Source organism: Colobus angolensis, unplaced genomic scaffold, assembly GCF_000951035.1.
Source record: "Colobus angolensis palliatus isolate OR3802 unplaced genomic scaffold, Cang.pa_1.0 Scaffold3, whole genome shotgun sequence".
Classification (NCBI taxonomy): Eukaryota; Metazoa; Chordata; class Mammalia; order Primates; family Cercopithecidae; genus Colobus; species Colobus angolensis.
The window spans coordinates 20176655-20181110 of NW_012116265.1; the positions used below are offsets into that span (position 1 = coordinate 20176655).

Consider the following 4456-nt stretch of genomic DNA (forward strand, 5'->3'; position numbering starts at 1 on the left):
CCTGTAATCCCAGCACTTTGGGAGGCTGAGGCAGGTGGATCATTTGAGGTCAGGAGTTCACAACCAGCCTGGCCAACATGGTGAAACCCTGTCTCTACGAAACATACAAAAATCAGTCGGGCATGGTGGTGCACTTTTGTAATCCCAGCTACACGAGAGGCTGAGGCAGGAGAATCACTTGAACTCAGGAGGCGGAGGTTGCGGTGAGCCGAGACTGCACCACTGCACTCCAGTCTGGGTGACAGAGTGAGACCCTGTATGTATAAACAAACAAACAAATAAATAAATAAATGAAGTAATTGCACTATAACGTTCTGATGACTATGACATCACCAGGCAAGAGGAATTTTTCAGTTCCATTATAACGTTATGGGAGGCTCATCGTCTGTCATTGTCTGAACCATCATTATGTGGCAAATGATTGTATAATCTCACTGGTTGTGACAGAACAGCTAGTTGCCCTCAGTGACTATCCTCTCCTACTGGACACTATGTTGCCCAGCTAAAAGATTACATTTTCCAACTTCCCCTTGAAGCAAAACCCAGCCATCACAGATTTAAACATAAACACTATGCCATTATTACATCTAATAGAAGTAATAGTACAAGTAATTCCTTATCATCATCTAATGCCTAGTGCATATTCAAATCTCCTGATGTTTCAAGGATGTCTTTTTACATTTGATTCATTAAAATCAGAATTCAAGGTCCACGTACTACAGTTTGAGTCTCCCTTCCCTATTTCATGCCCTTGATTTGTTTCATTACTTTGTAGAATGTTCTTTGACTGCTTCCTCATGGTGTCACTTACCATCACAAGGTAAATGACTAGCTTTTAAAGAAAGAAGGAAATGTCTCTTCTATCTCCTTCCCTTATCTATGACTGCTAGTTATATCCAGAGGCTTGATTACTTCAGGTTCAATTTTTCAGGCAAGAATCTTTAAGGGTGGTGCCACATCCATTCATCACACCAAGAGGTCCATAATGTCATGTAGGGCTACACGTGTTTTAAAAAGAAAACTTTCTACAGAATCTCCATATGTGTCAATTATATAAGGATTAAAAAGTCAAAGTTTTCCAAATTAAGTGGGTCTAAGAGTCCTTAAGTAGTAATAGAACCATAATGGCTAAATTTTCAAAGTAGTCTTTCCAAATGAAATGCCTTATTTGCCCTCTTCTCTAATTACTGTCAATGGTATGCTTTATTTATTTAAAATATTAATATGTATATTATAGATTTGTCCAAACACTGCTTATCAGCATGAAAAATATACTATTAAAGTTCTCTCACTCTCTATTAAATTAGAAACTTTTCAAGTGTCAAATACTACAATTAATACAGGATAATTGTATGATATCCCTCCACAGTACCAAAAAAACACACATTTACAATATAGATAACTTGGCTGGGCATGGTGGCTCACACTTGTAATCCTAGCACTTTGGGAGGCTGAGGCAGGTGGATCACTTGAGGTTAGGAGTTTAAGACCAGCCTGGCTAACATGGTGAAACTCCGCCCTACTAAAAATACAAAAATTAACCGGGCGTAGTGGTGGGCGCCTGTAATCCCAGCTACTCGGGAGGCTGAAGCAGGAGAATAGCTTGAACCTGGGAGGTGGAGGTTGCAGTAAGCCAAAACTGAGCCATTACACTCAAGCCTGGGAGACGAGCAAAACTTCGTCTCAAAAAAATAAATAAATTAAAATAAAATATAGATAACTGGATTTAGTCATAAAATTAACAGCTAAAATAAGACACACCAAGTTCCAAGATCTGAAAGAAGGGTATATTGTTAAATTCATCCCAAGTAGGGGGAAAAAACAGCAAATCCTATTTGCCTGGGATGCTATTCCTACTTGGTGCTAATATTCCAAAATAATAACAGATGAATTTGCTCTGATGTGATGATAAAGAGTGTGTTGAATGTTTACCTTGCAGCCTGGAAAAGAGAAAGGTCATTTAACTAGGAAGAACAGAGTACTTGTCCTGGTTCTAACCAGGTGGGAACTTGGAAAAAGTCCCTTCTGTCAACCTGTTTCCTTAATATTCCTAAACACCAGGAACTGAGCAAAGACTCATTCATTAGCCTGTTTAAACCACCTCCCCCACCCCCATCCCCAAAAAACTGTGAGGTTGGTAATATCATCCTCTCAATTTTATAGATGAGAAAAGGGGCCGGGTATGGTGGTTCAAGCCTGTAATCCCAGCACTTTGGGAGGCTGAGGTGGGCGGACCACCTGAGGTCAGGAGTTAGAGACCAGCTTGGACAACATGGCGAAAACCCACCTCTATTAAAAATACAAAAATTAGCCCGGCATGGTGGCGGGCACCTGTAATCCCAGCTACACTGGAGGCTGAGGCTGGAGAATCACTTGAAACCGGGAGGTGGAAGTTGCAGTGAGCCGAGATCACGCCATTGCACTCCAGCCTGAGTGACAAGAGCAAAACTCCGTCTCAAAAAAAAAAAAAAAAAAGAGAGAAAAAAAAAAGAGGCACAGAAAGATTGAATAATTCGCCCAAGGTCGCAAAACTTGTAATAACGCTAGAACCCATACTCCAATGCGGCACCTACTATTTCAATCACATTAGCTTCCTAATACCTTTTAATACCCTTATTTCGTGCAATTATTCTGCCACTAGCAACTCTGTTGACCACACCTTGTTATAAAACATGTCTTTCCGGGCCCAACGCCGTGGCTCACACCTGTAATTCCAGCACTTTGGGAGGCTGAGGTGGGAGGATCACTTGAGGCCAGGAATTTGAGACCAGTCTGGCCACCATGACAAAACCCCACTCTACTAAAATACAAAAATTAGTTAGGCGTGGTGGTGGGCGCCTGTAGTCCCAGCTACGCCGTAGGCTGAGGCTGGAGACTGAGGTTGCAGTGAGCCGAGATCCAACCAGGACACTCCAGCCTCGGAAAGAGTGAGACTTTGTCTCAACAAACAAACCACATGTCTCTCTCGATCTCTCTGCCAGTCGTCTCCTCCTTCCCCTCCCGATGTCTTGCATGTGGAGACTCCTATCTGGCTCTTCCCTTTCTCAGTGACCTCACTGAGCCCTATGGCTCTTGCTACCAACCACTTTATATGGAAATTGATAATAATTTGCGTCTCTAGCCCAGAATTTCAAACTAACTGCCCAGATCGTCAGCGCTAAGAGGATAAGGACTCATCTGCTTTGTTCAATGATGTGAGTCCAGGCCCGGCACTGTGGCTCACGCCTGTAATCCCAGCACTTTGGGAGGCCGAGGCGGGCAGATCACGAGGTCAGGAGATCAAGACCATCCTGGCCAACACGGTGAAACCTCGTCTCTACCAAAAACAACAAAAAATTATCCGGGCGTGGTGGCACGCACCTGCAATCCCAGCTACTCGGGAGGCTGAAGCAGGAGAATCGCTTGAACCCGGGAGACGGAGTCTGCAGTGAGCCGGGATCAAGCCACTGCACTCCAACCTGGGCGACAGAGCGAGACTCCGTCACACACACACACAAATGTGAGTCCAATCCCCTAAGGCCGGCACATGGTAGGTGCTCAACTAATCTGTGTTAAATGAAAGTTCCAGAGGCACCTCAAACACAATTACGTCAAAACCTCAGGTTGCTTTTCCCCAAGAATTCAAAAAACACCCCAAAACCTGCTTCTGCTTCTCGAGCATTCCCTATCTCAGTGTTCTGGGCAATAACGCCAGTGTCCCCGGTAGCTCCGGGAGGACGCCTGGAAGTCACCCTGGTTGAGTCTCCTCCCTCACCGCTGAGGCCCGAAGCAGCTTCGGGACCCACAGTCGCGGCTGCCGCCCGCGCGTCACTGACCGTAGTGGAGCGCGGGTAAACGAAATCTCGCGTGATTTGCCTGAAAGAGGCTGTACTCCACGACCCCAGCTCGCCCCCAGGACTCGGCCCTCCGACCGCAGTACGCAGGCGCGCGGCTAGGCCCGGCTCCGCGCCCCCTCCCCTCCCAGGGGCGGGGTTTGGAAGCTTAGGGAAGATTCCTGGGCGCCCCACGTTTCCGGGAGAAGCACGGGAAATGCTGCACGTCAGGGGAGAGTTACTAGTCTGGATAAAGTGCGTTAATAACTTAACCGAGATTGGTTCCCCGTGGCCGCCCCTACTGCCTTGACCCAAAAAGCAAATCTTGCAACCTTGACCAGCGAGTTCACATTTAGCAGTCCTTGAAGAAGCTGTATTAGTTTTGTGGATTTCTCCCTGAACCTCGATTGGGAAATAATAGTGAGAGAGGGACCGTCAAGCCTACTCCTTGTTTTATAGACGGGGAAACTGAGTCTCGGAGAGCTGATGTGATGGGATCACCTACCTTTCAGCTGGTTAGGGGCAGTGCTGAGATAAAACACCTGTCTCCGGACCCTGATCCAGGGCCCCTTTGCGCCTCTTTTATTTCACAGAGAATATCAAATTCCTCCAAGATTACCCAGTGTGGGCTGATTTCTCAATTT

At 45.9% G+C, this 4456-nt stretch overlaps 1 protein-coding gene across 3 annotated transcripts in view; it reads right to left on the minus strand.

Annotated features, from left to right (window-relative positions):
* Window positions 1-3933, minus strand: part of PTGR2 (prostaglandin reductase 2) — a 37773-nt gene extending 33840 nt beyond the window's left edge. Inside the window, exon 1 of one of the 3 annotated variants that reach the window (XM_011949595.1) lies at window positions 3816-3933. The gene's annotated coding sequence lies outside the window, so the exon portion shown is untranslated. Of the gene's footprint in view, window positions 1-3640 lie in introns of all 3 variants that reach the window. The other 2 variants (XM_011949596.1, XM_011949594.1) reach the window with 2 other exon arrangements.
* Window positions 3934-4456: the final 523 nt, after the last annotated feature.